General features: G+C 37.5%; 1 protein-coding gene across 2 annotated transcripts in view; it reads right to left on the reverse strand.

Moving 5' to 3' along the window:
* The window catches only part of CDK19 (cyclin dependent kinase 19), a 146349-nt gene that overhangs the window by 98298 nt on the left and 30821 nt on the right, over positions 1 to 17230 (reverse strand). Inside the window, exon 2 of one of the 2 annotated variants that reach the window (XM_045188678.3) lies at positions 13388 to 13449. The exons of the other annotated variant lie outside the window; for it this stretch is intronic. The gene's annotated coding sequence lies outside the window, so the exon portion shown is untranslated. The remainder of the gene's footprint in view (positions 1 to 13387; positions 13450 to 17230) is intronic. 2 annotated transcript variants of the gene reach the window in all.

The raw sequence follows: 17230 nt of genomic DNA on the forward strand, positions 1-17230 counted from the left end.
AAGTGCTTCCCAGACAAGAAAAAGCTAAAGGAGTTCATCATCACCAAGCCATTATTCTATGAAATGTTAAAGGAACTTATTTAAGAAAATGAAGAAAATCAAAACTATGAGCAATAAAATGGCAACAAATACATATCTATCAACAACTGGATCTAACAAACAAACTAAGCAAACAGGAAGAACAGAGACAGAGTCACAGATATGGAGAGCTATTCTGATGGTTTTAATGGTTGCCAGATGGGAGGGGTGGGTCAGCAAATGAGTGAAGAGGTGAAAAGATTAAGAGGTACAAATAAGTAGTTACAGAATAGCCATGGGGCCCTAGCTGGTGTGGCTCAGTGGATTGAGTGCCAGCCTGGGAACCAAAGAGTCACCGATTTGACTCCCAGTCAGGGCACATGCCTGGGTTGCAGACCAGATTCCCCAGTATGGGATGTGTGAGAGGCAACCACACATTGATGTTTCTCTCCCTCTCTTTCTCCCTTCCTTCCCCTCTGTCTAAAAATAAATAAATACATACATACATACACATACATTTTTAAAAGAATAGCCATGGGGATGTAAAGTACAGTACAGGAAATGCAGCAGCCAAAGAACCTGTATGCATGATCCATGGACATAAGTAATGATGTGCGTGCAGATGACCTGAAGGAGGGGGGGTTAGTGGGTGGAGGGTGACAAAGGAGGAAACTGTGAGACAACTCTATTAGCATAATTAATAAAATATAATTTAAAAAATTTTTATTAAATACTCAAGATGTCAACATCAACACTTAAAATGTAAGTGTTTTTCACCATATCACTTAAGATTCTGCCAAACCTAGACCACTGAGGAATCTTTTGATAAAATTCAAGTAGTGTACTTTTTTCCTAGCTGATTTTAACTACTGTAAAAATAGGGACTGTGATATTGTGATATTATAAGAAATATATATTGCCATCTTCCTCCAGAGCTGGGCTGGCACAGCCTAAGCTGGAGCCTCCAAGATGCTCCTCGGCTGGCACAGGAGCATCTTTTATCATAATATTTGGGTTTTGCTCCAGGATCAGCTCCAGAAGAATAAGTGAAAGAAGCTCTTTAATTCATAACAAGCCCTTTCAACTACATCTGAGTATTGAAACGTCTCTAAACAACCACTGGATTGGGGAGCTCATTGCCAAGGAAACATACCAGGTGATTAGAACTTTCAGCCCCACCCCCACACACCCCACTCCCACTCCTAAATTGGGGACTGGAAGTTGAATTAATTACCTATGATCACAATTTATTCAATCATGACCACTTAATGAAACCGTCATAAAAACCCCTAATGTACAGAGTTCAGAGAGTTTCTAAGTTGGTGAACCAGAACACACCCACTTACTAGGAGGATGGCACACCCTAAAATTCCACAGAGAGAGAAATTCCTGTGCTCAGACCCTTCCAGATAGGGACCTATGTATTCTTCATCTGGCTATTCGTTTGTATTCTTCATACAGACTTTGTAATAAACCAGTAATCTAATAAGTAAACTGTTTTCCTGAGTTCTGTGAACCATTCTAATAAATGACTGAATCTGAGGAGGGGGGCCTTGGCTGATTTGAAGCCAAGATGGCAGAAGTGAGGAGTAACTAACCTGGGGGCCCCACACTTGTGACTGGCATGTGAAGTGGAGTTAGGTGGCAATCTTGTGGGACTGAGCTCTTAACCTATGGAGTTTGTACCAACTCCAGCAGCTAGTGTCAAAATTGAGTTAAACTGTAGGATACCCAGCTGGTGTCAGGAATTGGTCAGTATGGGAAAAAAGTCCTCATATCTAGTGTCGGATGTGGCCTGGGAAGTGTTGGTATAAGTGGAGATGTGAACAGAAAAACAGGGTTTTTCCTTTCAGAAACTCTATTTCCTAATACTATAATAAGTAACCTTACCAGAACCCACACCATTTAAACCATTATAATCTAAATTTCTGAAATAAACTTGAAAGAAAAAAAGTGAATTCCTTTAAAAGACTACTTTAAACTTTACGCAACATGGCACATAAATCATAAAGTGAAAAATCAGCTAATAGCTATTAAAAATTAATTTTCTTTTAAAAGTTTCCACATAGGTTGACCTGAATTAGTCTGTATAAAAATTCGGGTAAAGCTAATATTGTTAAATGTCAACCTAAAATCAAATTCTAGTCACTAGAAAGCTGAAAAACAAGAGGAAAGTAAAACTGCTGACCATCCAAGAACAAAATATCAGTAATAATGAGCCAATAAGTTCATAACTTACAAGGAAAAATAGTATTTTTCTTTTATCACTGAATTATCTTTAAACATAAAAATTAGTATTATTTAGTATCACAAACATATGATAAGAGTTAAAATAGTAACTACACTTAGTGTAGTATGAAGCAGGCACCATTCTAAGAGACTTAACTACATTAACTCTTTTAGTCCTCATAACATGCTATGAAGCAGGTACTATTACCATGTCCACTGTACAGATGAGGCCACTGAAAGCAGAGAGGTTAAGTAACTCACTCTAGATCACCCAGCTAGTTAAGGAGAAGATCCAGGATTCTATTATAACCACAGGTTCATTTCTTCATATTCCACTTCTGGAAAAAGGGAACAGCATGCATCAAGGCTCAGATGCAAAACAGCACAATGCAGACAAAGTTCAGTAAGGCTGGTTTAGAACAGAGGAAAGCAAGCTAAAGCTGAAGAAGGAGGCAGGACCAAATCAAGGAGAACAGGTAAGCCACAGTAAGGAAACTGGACCTTACCTCAAAAAAAAAGGATTTTAAACAGTCTGTGCTTTTGTGAATAGTTTGGAGGTGAAGAGGGCACAGAAGATTAGCTAAGAGGCCTCTGCAGTAATTTAAAAGATAACTACTGTCTAAATTATGATGGTGGCAGAGGGAATAAAAAATGGATGGATCTGAAACATAAACAGGTAACAGTATCAAGTAAGAAATAACAGAAAGAAAAGCAAGAATGATTCTGGGTGACAATGATGCCATCCACTGAGTCAAAAAAAGAAAAAGACTGGGGAAGTCTTAGAAAGCTGAAGCTGAGAGTAGTGTGGTAGTGTCTGAATAGAGGTATCCAAAGGGCATTTTTGAGGACCTGGCTGAGTAGCTCACTTGGTTAGAGTGTCATCCCGATACACCAAGGTTGCAGGTTTGATCCTCAAGGCACATACAGGAGTCAACCAACGACTGCATAAATAAGTGGAACAACAAATTGATGTTACTCTTTCCCTCTCCCTCTCTCCCCTTCCCCTCTCTCTCTAAATATCATTTTTTAAAAAAGCATTTCGATGAACCTATAGCTTACAAGGGTGATGTGGACTAAAGAGAGAGACCTGAAAGTATTTAGAAATTAAATTATGGGAATAGCAGAAAGATTACAACACAAGAACAGTATTTAAGAAAAAGGATACCACAGTATTAATAATGTATACTACATTATTTGGTGCTGATACTGCTAAGTGGCTTGTAATTATTTCACTCCGGTGTTCGCAACTAAACACCAAGTTCTCTGAAGGCGGTTATACCTCCTATAGGCCTTTGCCATTCCACACTTTTAAAATATTAATGGTTGTTTGTGGGGTACTTAACCAACTGAGATACGGAGAAGAAATAAATAAAATGTACTTGACAAAAAATGCTTTTATTGGTTTCCTTTGATCTTCCATTTCCCTGGACTTTCACTCCCTCTGCACTGTGCTACTCCAGTGACAACTGACAACGTGGGAGTTACCTAACAGTTCAGCCATTACTCCCATACTGCCCCTAATAACAAACCCAGTCGAAATTAGGAAATAGGTTTAATTAGTTTAACAGGAAAATGGCAGAGTTCTTGTTTAAAATTAAGACAAAATTTGTTCTACTGCCATTACAACAGTATAAATTTTTATTATAGTTTTATGTTATACTGTCAAATCACAAAATACTGGCCGTTCTGGCCCTCAGTCTTTTTCACATTGATTGATCTCCCTGATCTCTCAAAACGCTCCCCCCGCCTTTTCCTAGCCTTTCTTTCCTTCCTTCCTATCCATCAGACAAAGTTAAGCTTTCCAAAAATTTCGTGAGCACTCTAACCTGAGGCCAAACCACTCTTCTCTTCATTCCCCAAGCACATCTTGGTGCCATACACATGACACTCACCCTATACCACTGTGTGTGGTAACTTTTCCAGTGTCTGATTCTAAGAGCATGGGCTATGGAATCATGCACCTACTATACTAAGTCACACAGCTAGTAAGTTACTTAGACCCACATGTTCCCAGTTTTTGCATCTGGGAATCGGGAATAGTAACACTAGCACAGCACAATCATCTTGATGATAAATGAGATCACATATGTAAAGTACCTAGCACAGTGCTCAATCCCCAATATCAGTTCCTGCATCAAAATTGTGAACTTTTGTTAAGGGAATATGAAAGAAGTCTGTGAATAGAGGACTGATTTTATTGGTTACCTCCTTTTTCTAATAAAATGGAGGTTGACAGTGAGAGTCTACAATTAAGTTTTTCATTCAACAAACAGTTATGCCTACTGTGGTACACTTTAGACAGTACAAGGGTTGCAATACTATATTAAGGTATACATATAGTCTTTGCCCTAAAGGAGTTCACAAGAGAGTAGAGGAACTAAGTCACATACATAGTTGCTAAATATAAGGCATTATATGAAAAACTGCCTGAATCCCATCATTTAAAATCAATCAATTTAATCCTATCTTTCTCTCACAAATTTAGGCAAGGGGAAGGGGCTGGGGGAAGGAAGAAGGAGTCCTCCCCTGACCTGACGTGAGCACTGCTCTACATCTTTTATACTACCGATTAGGGTACTCTATTGAGATTACCATCCTGCACCAACAGAAACTAGATGGTTTCCCCACCAAGATCAGGAACCAGGCAAGAATGTCTGTTGTCACCACTCCTATTCAATATCATACTGGAAGTCCTAGCTAATACAATAAAATAAGAAAAAGTATATAAACTGAAAAGGGAAAAAAACTGTTTTTGTTCACAGATGATATGATCGTCTTTGGAAAAAATCCCAAATAATTAACAACAAATTCCTGAAACAAAAAATGATTATAGTAAGGTTGCAGAATGGAAGGTTAATATACAAAAGTCAGTTGCTTTCTTACATACCAGTAATGAAAAGTTAAAATTGGAAATTAATAACATTTATATTAGCACAAAACAAAAATTTAGAAATAAATCTAATAAAACATGTATAAAATCTATAGAAGGAAAACTACAAAACTGAGGAAAGAAACTTAAAAAGATCTATGTAAACAGAGAGATATTCCATGTCTGTAGCTAAGATGACCCAATATTGTCAAGATGTCAGTACTTCCCCATTTTGATCTACAGATTTAGCACAATCCCAATAAAAATCCCTGAGACTTAGTTTGTGGACATTGACAAACTGACTCTCAGGTTGATATGCAAAAGCAAAAGACCCAGAATAGCCAACACAATGTTGAAAGAGTAAAAAAAAGGCCAAAGACTGACATTACCCTAATTCAAGGGTGGTTATAAAGCTACAGTAATCGGGATAAGGTGGTATTGGCAAAAGAACAGCCAAGTAGATCAATGGAACATAAATATAATTAGCTGCTCTTTGTCAAAGAAGTGAAAAACAGCATTAAAGAAAAATATACTTTTTGAACAAATGGTACTGGAACAAATATACATCCACACGCAAAAAAATTTAATTTAGACTCAGACTTCACACTCCTCACAAAAATTAAATCAAAATGGAACACAGATATAAATGTAAAATGTAAATCTATAAAACTCTTAGTTAGCGGATAACACAGGAGAAAATCTAGGTGACACTGGGTTTAGAGATAACTTTTAGTTACACTATTAAAATACAATCCAGCCCTGGCCAGGTGGCTCAGTTGGTTGAAGCATCATCCCATACACCAAAAGGTTGTAGGTTCGATCCCCAGTCAGGGCACATACCTAAGTTGGGGGTTCAATACCTGGTCAGGGAATCTACAGAAGGCACCTGATCAATGTTTTTCTCACACTGATGTTTCTCTTTCTCTCTCTCTCCCTTTCTCTCTCTCTCTCTCTCTCTCCCTTTCTCTCTCTCTCTCTCTAAAATTAATAAATATATATCCTTGGGTGAGGATTAAAAAAAAATCCATTTTAAAAAATGGTAAGTTGGATTTGACTAAAATTAAAGACTTAAGTAGGTAGACATTACACCCACCATGTCTTGGGACCAAACCAAATTATAACTAAATTATAAAATAATCAATCTGAATAGCCAACAGAAGACTAGCTTAACAGACGTCTTATAACCAAAGATTTACAAAAGAAGCCACATCAAGACTTGTAGGAAGGGTGGAAATGAGAAAGGGGCTGTCCCTGAACCCAGGTACAGTGAATAAGAATCCAGAGGAATATCTGAACTGAAAAGGTCTGCCCTAAGGAGCAAGGACTCTCAACCCCAAGCCAGGCTCCCCAGCAAAGGGCACCAGAGAGGGAAGAGGAGCCCACATAATACCTAGCTATGAAAATCAGCAGGGATTCTGTCAGCCATGGAAAGATGGAAATCTTCTAGAAACCCAGGTGCCCTTTTAAAGGGTCAACACATAAAATCTCATTCACGATCACTCACTCTAGGCTCTGGCATAGGGAAAGCAGCTCAGGGTAAACTGGAGCCTTTGAGGGAGAGACTGGGTTGTGTGGCTTTGGGGAGATGGCCAAACTGCCACCAAGGTCCCTGTGCTAAGTGACTTTCCCAAACTGCCACAGACGCCATCTTTCTTGGGTCAAGCACTACCTTCCCAAGGCCATCAGCCTGGGAGAATACACTAGCCCCGACTCTCCCAAATACTTGCGGCCCTGCTCTGCCAAGCATGCACCATGTGGAGTAGTCGGCTGGATGTGGCCTGCCCAGGCCTGCGGTGCAGACTTTCTTGGAAGGCTATGAGGAGGTGTGAGGAGACTCAAGAGGTGTCAGAGACACACAGAAAGGGACTAAGTTGTGTGGTTCTAGGGCTAGGGTCATTTTTCCCTTGCATACCCAACCAGCTCTACCATTCCTGTGTGGAGCCCCCAGTCCTCTCAGCCAAACCTTGGTCTGTTTTAGCCTGATGAACTCTGCTGGCCTCACTCTGACAGTATCCTGAGACCCCGCACCACCACAAAGGTCGGTACACAGGACCCAGGCAGGTGGTGGCTAGCATTGGTGTACACTGAAACTTCACAGAGTGACCTCACCCTAGCACTGGCACCTAATTTTCTTCTTAATTTTTATTGTTGTTCAATTACAGTGGTCTGCATTTTCTCCCCATCCCTCTACCCAACCCCAGCCGAACCCACCTCCCTCCCCTGCCTCCACCCTCCCCCTTGATTTTGTCCGTGTGTCCTTTAAAGTAGTTCCTGTAAACCCCTCTCCCCACTGTCCCCTCCCCACTCCCCTCTGGCTATTGTTAGATTGTTCTTAACTTCAATGTCTCTGGTTATATTTTGTTTGCTTTTTTCTCTTGTTGATTATGTTCCAGTTAAAGGTGAGATCATATGGTATTTGTCCCTCACCGCCTGGCTTATTTCACTTAGCATAATGCTCTCCAGTTCCATCCATGCTGTTGCAAAGGGTATAAGCTCCTTCTTTCTCTCTGCTGTGTAGAATTCCATTGTGTAAATGTACCATAGTTTTTGGACCCACTCATTTGCTGATGGGCACTTAGGTTGCTTCCAAATTAAAACCACAATGAGGTACCATCTCACACCAGTCAGAGTGGCCAACATAAACAAATCAACAAACAAATGTTGGAGAGGATGCAGAGAAAAGGGAACCCTAGTACATTGTTGGTGGCACCTAGTTTAAATCTGTATCAAACTGGTAAACTGGTAAACACCACTAGCCCCTACCTGGTAACTCACTGAAAAATTACCTCACACAACTTAGATACTGCCAGAGATTCTTTCAGTGACTGAGCCTAATAGGCAGCCTACATGCAGAGGCAGACCTCCAGGTGCCGTGGGCCTTTTGCTGACCTGAATTAGGCTCAGTGTGGTGGAAGCCAGCCTTGGTTTCCTTAGCCCCTCATGTGTACCCAGGCCTAGGAGAGGCAGCCACAAATTGTGGATTGCTTTGTAGCTCCAAAAAGGCAACCCAGAGCCAGTCATCTGACGTTAACGTGAACCAAAGAACCTCCCAAGAGTCCCAGGACCAAAACACCCAATGGCAGGTTTAAGACCACATCAGAGCACAACCCAATTGGCGCGCAAGTGGCACTCCCAAAGAGAAATATCAGCAGGCACTTGACCCAGCGGGGGCAAATTCCATTTCATTCAGCCCCACACAGCCACTCAAGACACTGTGGTTGGGTTGCATCCTCATAGTCAGCCAGCCTGAGGGTCAACCCCACCCAGGAACAGGCCAACAGCAATCAAGACTCAACTACAACAGGAGAGCTCACGCCACATAAGGGACATTCCTAGAGCACCTAGCACAAGTGATCAGGAAGACTGCACCTCTGAGCTCCACAACATATCCTATACAAGGTCATCCTACCAAGACTGGGAGGCACAGCAGATCTACCTAATACACAGAAACAAATATGGAGAGGCAGTTAAAACTTGGAGACAAAGAAACATGCCCCAAGTGAAAGAACAGGAAAAATCCCCAGAAAAAATGGAGGCAACCAATCTGCAAGATACAGAGGTCAAAACAATGACTATAAGGATGTTCACGGAACCTAGGGGAAGAATAGATGAACTCAGTGAGAACCTCAACAAAGAGATAGTAAGCAGAAAAGAGGACACAGAAACCATGAAAAAACTAGTCAGAAATGAAGAACACAACATCTAAAATAAAGAACACACTAGAAAGAATCAACATCAGGTTAGATGAAGCAGAGTATCAAAACAGCAATTTGGAAGACAGTAGCAGAAACACCCAATCAGAGCAGAAAAAAGAAAAATGAATTTTTAAAAAATGAGCAGAATTTAAGGGACCTTTGAGAGAACATGAAACGTAACAACATCTACATCATAAGGGTAACCAAAAGAAAAGAGAGAGCAAGAGATCGAGAAACTATTTGAAGAAATAATGACCAAAAACTTCCCTGACCTGGTGAAGGAAAAAGACACACAAGTCCATGAAGCAGTTCAGAGTCCCAAACAAGATGAACCCAAAGAAGCCCACTCCAAGGAACATCACAATTAAATGGCAAAAGTTAAAGACAAAGAGAGAATCTTAAAAGCAGCAAGCAGAAACTAGTTAGTTATCTACAAGGGAGCTCTCTTTAAGACTGTCAGCAGATTTGTCAACAGAAACATTTCAGGCCAGTAGGGACTGGCACTAAAAAGTACGGACCTACAATCAAGACTAGACTACCTAGGAAGGCTATCATTTAAAATAGAATCTTCTTTTCCCAGACAAGAAAAAGCTAAAGGAGTTTATTACCAACAAACCAGTATTACAAGAAATGTTAAAGAGACTTCTTTAAAAAGAAAAATAAAAAGAACATAATTATAAAGAATAAAATAGCAATAAATATATACCTATCAATATTCACTTTAAAGGTGAATGGATTAAATGCTCTAGTCAAAAGACATAGGGTAGCTGAATGGAAAAGAAACAAGGCCCATATATATGCTGTCTACAAGAGACCCACCTAGGAATGAAAGACACTGAAAGGAAAGGGATAGACAAAGTAGACTTTAAAACAAAGTATATAATGAGACAAAGAAGAACATTACATAATGATAAAGGGACCAATCCAACAAGAGGATATAACCTTTGTAAATATAATGCACCCAAAATAGGAGCACTTAAATATATAAAGCAAATCTTGGTGGACATAAAGGGAGACAGCAACAGTAATGTGGTCACAATAAGGGATTTTAACATCCACTGATATCAATGGATAGATCTTCTGGACAGAAAATGGAAAAGGAAACAGCAGCCTTAAATGACACATAGGACCAGATGGATTTAATTGAAATTTTCAGGGCATTTCACCCCAAACAAAATTTAAACAATTCATAGAGAGAACAGACTGATGGTTGCCAGAGGAAAGGGGGGTTGGGAAAATGGGCGAAAAAGGTGAAGGGATTGAGAAGTACAGGTTGGTCGTTACAAAGTAGTCACAGGGATGTACGGTACAGCACAGGGAATAGAGTCAAAGGTGTTGTAGTGACTGTGTGAGGCGCCAGGCGGGTGCTGCAAGTGCCTGAGGGCGAACACTTTGTAGACTCTGCTTGTCTGGCTACTGCCCCTTGTGCCTGAAACTAATGCAAAATAATACTGAATGTAAACTGTAACTGAAAGTAAAATTTAAAAAAACATGCTCTGCAAAGATACTTTTTTCAATTAATTTTTTAATTTAGAGGGAGAGAGGGAGTGGTGGGGAGACATTGTTTTGTTGTTCCACTTATTTATGCATTCATGGCTAATGCTCGTATGTGCCCTGACCAGGGATCACACCTGCAATCTTGGTGTATTGGGATGATAACCTAACCAACTGAGCTACCCGGCCAGGGCAAAAGCCACTTTTTTAAGAGACTAAAAAGACAAGCCACAAATTGGGAAAAAATATTTGCAAAACATATATCTGTTTAAGGACCAGTATCCAAAATACTTGACTTAATATTGTTAAACTCAACAGTAAGACAAAAGACCCTATTTAAAAATGGGCAAAAGATCTCACTAAAGAAGATAAGCAGATAAAAAGATACTCAACATCATATGTCATTGGAGGGCTGCAAATTAAAACAAGATACCACTACACACCTACTGGAACTGCTAAAATCCAGGACACTGCCAAATGCTGATAAGGATGTGGAACAAAAAGAAAACTCACTCATCGCTGGTAGGAAAGCAAAAAGGTTCAGTCATTTTGGAAGACAGTTTGGCAGTTTCTTATAAAACTAACCATACTCTTATCATACAATCCAGCAACTGCACTCCTTGGTATTTACCCAAAGGAACTGAAAACATATCCACACAAAAACCTGCACACAAATGTTTATAGCACCTTTATTCATAATTGCCAAAACTTAGAACAACCAACATATTTTTTAGGAGGTGAATGGATAAATAAACTGTGGTACATCCAAACAATGAAATGTTATTCAGTGCTAAAAAGAAATGAGCTATCAAACCATGAAAAGGCATGGAGGAAATTTAAATGCTTATTACTAAGTGAAAGAAGCTAACCTGAAGAGGCTACATACTATATGATTACAACTATGACATTCTGGAAAAGGTTTAAAAAATAAACTACAGAAACAGAAAAAGATTAATGTTTGCCAGAGGCTCAGAAGGAGGGAGCCTGGAATGAACGGGTAGAGCACAGGGTATGTTTAGGGCAATGAAACTATTCTGTATAATTTTGTAACGGTGCATACATGTCATTGTACATTTGCCAAACCCACAGAATATACAACACAAAGAGTGAACCTTAAGGTAAACTATGGCTCTTAGTTAATAATAATGTACCAATATTAGCTTATCAATTGTAGCAAACGTATACCACACTGAGTGTATACCACACTAAAGCAAGATGTTAATCATAAGGAGATGGGGTAGGGAGACGGGATGGTAAGGGGTATATATGAGAACTCCCCTGTACTTTCCACTCAATTTTCCTGTAAACTTAAAACTGCTCTAAAAAATAAGTTCCATTATTTTTTTAAAATACTTTTTTAACCATCCACTTTATCAATCTTTCTCATAGAAGTTGGGAGATGAGGACCTGGATGAGGTGCCTTGATGTGGGCAGTACTTCACATATCTTGTACTAGTGATTTGGATTATCTGTTGAGATTCTCAACTGGCAACAAAATACATCACAGTCACATTAGCTAAACAAATATAAGACTGCATAATTCAACAGTGATGAAAACACTCAACTAGCCTAAAAATGAAGTATAAAAAAGGCTTCAAGAAATTACTTCCAATCTATTATTGGTAAATATCCTCAAAATGACCACTGAAAAAAGTAAAAGAGAGGATAAAGGGCTTAAGAGGTAAAATTATAGCTAACCTCGATAAACAGCCTGAAACCCCGCTATTTCCTCTAGTTAAAAAAGCAGCTCCTCTTAGTAGGAGGAAAGGAAAAGAAATAGTGAAACAAGGTTGACTACAAAATGGAGTAATCCCATTCAGGGTACACAGAAGTTTCATAAATATGTACTATCCTAACCTCATATAAGGTGTACAACTTGAATAGAAGGTATAATGGGCAGCCACTAGATATCAAAACAAATGTAATTTCCAGAAGACGTAAGAAAGCATTGGTCTAATTCCCATTCAGAATCTCTCTAAAAACTAGCCACATTAACTTTATGCCTAAAATTACAACTTTGTTAGTGGATATGGATCTTTAAAAAAAACTCTATTCAGGTATCATCTGAAGAAAGTTCATAAATGGTTTCATAAATTCACAGAAAGTAGTATCTATATTATCTGGCATATAAATGGCAAAATATTGCTATTTCTTTATAAAAATCAAAGAAGCATTATGTCACATTATTTTCTTAAAAAGTAACTCATTAAGAAAGCTTCTATAAAAACATATTTTACAAGTATGTGGGATGTGTTTGTTTCTCTACTGAAACAAGAACTAACTTGAAAGAAAAGCATATTAACAAGTTCTGAAAAGAGGTAATTAGCATATTGGAAACTAACATTTTTGGCACATGGGACCTATAGCAAGAATGTCTATCCTCCACTTATGAGTCATACTCTAGGCTGCCTATTTATTGTAGAGCAATCTTTCAGTAAAAGGAGCAGCACAGAAGAATACAACATATGAATAATAACTTGGACAACTTCCCAGGAAGAAATCATAGTGAAGCTAGGTCTGAAAAAGTTAGATAGCACATACTACAGATTACACTAATATTCTCTTTTCTTAATCACTGTAACTCTTTAGTTAACAGAAGAGAATGAAATTTAGAGTTGTTAGTTTTATCTGAAGTTTTTTTAAATAGAATTTATAATACAGAATAAAATTATGTAAGTATTAACTTGGTTTTAATTTTAGTGAAAGTGAATTACTTTATGCATCAGTCTAAATTATTTTATGATTTGCCTGGCTTGTGTGGCTCAATTAGTTGGCACATCATCCAAAAGGTCACAGGTTCGATTCCTGGCCAGGGAACATACCCAGGTTGTGAATTTGATACCTAGTCAGGTGCGTAGTATGAGAAGGCTACTGATCAATGTTTCTCTCTTACATTGATGTTTCTTTCTTTCTCTTTCTTCCTCTCTCTCTAAAAGCAACAAAAAAATGTCCTCAGGTGAGGATAAAAGTAAGTAAATAAATAAATAATTTTATGATGACATTTGTGAAAAGTTCTCTCCTGTCACATACCCACCCCAGCACACACACACAATGACACCAGAAGGCAAACACTCTGCTTTACCTTCTGCTGAAAAGTCTGCAACCTCCAACGCTTGAGGTCCATACACGAAGCCCTCCTGGAATCTATGAACACAGCAGAGGCAAAAGGCAGAGAAGTTTATGTAGATTTAAAGTTACACTGCCCAAAACATATAATGCCAAATGCCTATCACAAGTCTACATATCTGCCAAGGAAATCAGATTTTTAGCTTTGACAATGAGCAAATCAATATATTGATAACTTTCATTATATATTTTGTGGCTAATTACATATATATATAAAGTTGGGCCTTAACTAACTTATATTCTCACCAACAGAAGTGATTTACACTATGAGAAAAGCTGACAGAGCAAGTAAGTATGAATTCATATATGCTGAAAGTTAACAATTTAATTTTTTTAATTATAAGACAGGCAATACATGTATAAATAATTTAAAAGAAATTAAGTAAAAAAAATATACTTCACAAAATGAAAGGTACCTTCAGCTCAAGGTACATTCTTTCTTAGGACCAGAAAGTGTTAGGAATATAAGAGAAAAACAATTAGAAACAGACCTGGAAGCAGACAAAGGCAGAGAGACAAAGGGGAAGCAGAACTGTAAAGATATTCTAATGTCAAGATTTAATTTAAGTCTGACAGCAATGTTGAGGTAATAATGAGCAAGGTACTACATATGCTGAGCAGTATGGGGGAAATCTATATTGTTCCAATATTATAAAATAATATAAGTATGAAACTTGAAAAAGCTTTTTAGAACACTTCATATAAAAAAATTAAGGACTTAACCAGATAAAATATTTAAATCTCAGATTTCATCTCATTCTTTCTGATGACAGGAATAAAAGATTACTAAATACAGCTGGTATATAAGAAAATAAATCATATAAATTTTACTAGCTCTTAAATTTAAAAGAGGAGGGCAGATTACCTTTATGAAATATTTAGAAATCCTTAAAAATATCATCAAATAATTAGGAAAGAAGGAACAAAGAACTGTCTTAAAACATGATGGTCTGTCAAGAAAGAAACATAGTATTATTAAACACTGGCCCCAAAGTCAGGCGGCTTGAGTTCAAAGTTCCAGCTAAATCAGTTAAAAGCTTTGTGACATCAGGCACATCTCAACCTCTCAGTACAACCAGACATGTTCCATGAGGAATTCACCATCTCTCAGATTTATACTGAATATCAAATGAAATAAGGTGTTAAAAATCACAGAATGTGATAGCTTGCAAAAAATGTAAATCAGTGATTTCACTTAAATTAACAACTTCAAAATTAAGAAACAGTGGAAATATATAGAGTGCCAAGCTAAGAAATTTGAATTGATGTGTGAGGAAGGAAGCCCAAAAAGTAAAGAAAAAAAAAAATCCTAGAGTAGCCAGCAGGGCTAAATGACAGCCAGAAGGTCATAGTCCCCAAGAGATGCTTTTACCATACTAATTTAGCAATTTTCCCAGCACTATCTGCCTCAAGAGCATCTTCTCTTAATACCCAAAACAACCTTTTAGGTTGCACCCTCCTCTAAGGCGGTGCTTGCGACAGTCTGAGACCTGAGACACAGTAACTATTTCTAAAAGCATACATTTCCACAGCATTTATTTCTAAAAATCAAAGAGATAAGATCCCACCCAATAAATCAATAATGGAAGCAAAGGCATATAGGATGTATGATGTGCCAGTTTTAACAGCTCTGCTGGTATTAACTCATTTGGTCTTTACAACTATGAGATGGGTACTATTATTATCCTTATTGTACAAATAAAGAAACTGAGACACAGAGAGCTTAAGAAACTTGCCTGCATGTACATAGCCAGAGGTGGCAGATCTGCAATTCAAACTCAGACTATCTAGTTCTACATCCACTCTTTTAGTCACTATATCATCTAGTCTATGGAATCAAAACCACACAAACCAGGCATTTATCTGTAGAAGCCAAACAATTGTAAATGTAAGTATTCAATCATACTATTTTTTTTCTTTAGCATTTGTAGTATCATCTGGGAAAATTCAAATTCAAATGATTGTTGTACAAAATGTGTTTTTAAAATAGAAAATGTGTCCTGGTTAGTGTGGCTAAGTTGGTTGGGCCTCCTCCCACAAATGGAAACGTTACGGGTTTGGTTCTCAGTCAGGGCACATGCCTGGGTTGCCAGTTCATCCCCAGTTGGAGTGCATGAAAAGGGAACTCATCAATGTTTCTCTTTCACATTGATGATTCTCTCCCTCTCTTTCTCCCTCCCTACCCCTCTCTCTAAAATCAATAAAAAGAAAAAAAATATTTAAATAGGAAATGCTTACAATATAAAACTAAAAAACTGAAATTTTTAAAACAAAGGCCTTAAAAAGACTAAAGAACATATACACAAATAACACTCAAATAATATTGGTATTAGAGTATCAAAATTTAGTTTGTTTCCATTTAAAAAGCTTGTTACCATGTCATATATTATATAACTCATTCTTAAACATTTTTATAAACATTTAAAAAATCAACACAATGAGATACTACTACACACCCATTAGGATGGCTACTATCAAAAAAATTTTTTGAAGGAAGAAAATAACAAGTGTTGGCAAGGATATGGAGAAACTGGAACCCCTGTGCTATTGGTGAGAATAATTAAAATGGTGCAGTCACTATAAAAAACAGTACGGTAATTCCTCAAAAAATTAAAAATAGAACTTTACCATATTATCCAGTAATTCCACTTGTGAGTATATAGTCAAAAAAAGTTGAAAGCAGGGATTCTCAGAGGTATTTGTATACCCATGCCCATAGCAGCATACTAGCCAAAAAGTGAAGGCCACCAAGTGTTCATCAATGAATGAATAAACAAAGCATGGTATGTTCATACAATGAAATATTATTCAGCCTTAAAAAGGAAAGATATTCTGGCACATACTGCAGCATGGATTAACCTTGAGGATATTACGCTAGATCAAATAAGACAATCACAAAAGGACAAATAGTGTATCATCCTACTTATCTGAGGCACTGAGAGTAGTCATATTCATAGAAATACAAAGCAGGATGGTGGTTGACAGGGGCTGAAAGGGGAGAAATGGGGAGTTACTCTTTACTAGGTATGGGTTTCAACCTTATAAAATGAAGAGTGCTGTAGACAGATGATGGTGACAGTAGTACCCAAAAGTGTGAATTTACTTAATGCCCCTGAACTGTACACTTGAAGTTATTAGTTGGCAAATTTTATTTTGTGTATTTTATCAAAATTTTTTAAAGTAAAATGTGCTAAGTGTATAAAAATCTAAAAATGGACGTATAGAGAAAATAAAATCATTCATAATTTCATCTTCCAGAAAACCATTGCAAATCCCTTTTTAACGTAGAGTTACATGATTGGAAAAAAATCATACTATATACTTTTTTAAAAAGAAATTCCTATCAATGTCATTTTTACCAATGTTAATCATCTTCAGTACTTAAATACTTTTTTACTAAAAAATTTAATTGAAGAGATTTTAATTTTTATTGATTTGAGAGAGAGACAGACAGGTATAGCTTTATTGTTCCACTTACCAATGTATTCATTAGTTATTTCTTATATGTGCCCTAACCAGGGATCAAACCCACATCCTTAGTGTATCAGGACAATGCTGTAGCCAACTGAGCTAGCCAGCAAAAGCAAAAAAAAAATTTGTAAAGCATAATTTTTGCTCCAGAAACTTAAACAGCATTGTACGAAAATACCATCAAAATGCTGTCAATCCTAAATTTCCCAGAAAACATCTTCTCTACTCAGAGTTACCAGAATTATTTTCTTGCATTTCAAGACTATAATCCAAATCTCTTTAGTAAGAGATTACTAGGTGTTGTACTACATTGGTCTCCCTACTTCCA

Source organism: Desmodus rotundus, chromosome 11 (assembly GCF_022682495.2).
Source record: "Desmodus rotundus isolate HL8 chromosome 11, HLdesRot8A.1, whole genome shotgun sequence".
NCBI classification, from domain to species: Eukaryota; Metazoa; Chordata; class Mammalia; order Chiroptera; family Phyllostomidae; genus Desmodus; species Desmodus rotundus.